Source organism: Lampetra fluviatilis, unplaced genomic scaffold, assembly GCF_964198595.1.
Source record: "Lampetra fluviatilis unplaced genomic scaffold, kcLamFluv1.1 SCAFFOLD_1079, whole genome shotgun sequence".
NCBI lineage: Eukaryota > Metazoa > Chordata > Hyperoartia > Petromyzontiformes > Petromyzontidae > Lampetra > Lampetra fluviatilis.
The window spans coordinates 14391-15000 of record NW_027621044.1 but is presented as its reverse complement, the minus strand read 5'-3'; positions in this window follow the sequence as shown (position 1 = coordinate 15000).

Below are 610 nucleotides of genomic sequence, written 5' to 3'. Positions count from 1 at the left end.
GCTGAGTGAGTGAGTGGGTGAGTGAGTGGCTGAGTGAGTGAGTGAGTGGGTGAGTGAGTGGCTGAGTGAGTGAGTGAGTGGGTGAGTGAGTGGCTGAGTGAGTGAGTGAGTGGGTGAGTGAGTGGCTGAGTGAGTGAGTGAGTGGGTGAGTGAGTGGCTGAGTGAGTGAGTGGGTGAGTGGGTGAGTGAGTGGGTGGGTGAGTAAGTGAGTGGGTGGGTGGGTGAGTGAGTGGGTGAGTGAGTGGCTGAGTGGGTGAGTGAGTGAGTGAGTGAGTGAGTGGGTGAGTGAGTGGGTGAGTGAGTGAGTGGGTGGCTGAGTGAGTGAGTGGGTGAGTGAGTGGCTGAGTGAGTGAGTGAGTGGGTGAGTGAGTGGCTGAGTGAGTGAGTGAGTGGGTGAGTGAGTGGCTGAGTGAGTGAGTGAGTGGGTGAGTGAGTGGCTGAGTGAGTGAGTGAGTGGGTGAGTGAGTGGCTGAGTGAGTGAGTGGGTGAGTGGGTGAGTGAGTGGGTGGGTGAGTAAGTGAGTGGGTGGGTGGGTGAGTGAGTGGGTGAGTGGCTGAGTGGGTGAGTGAGTGAGTGAGTGGGTGAGTGAGTGGGTGAGTGAGTGAGTGGG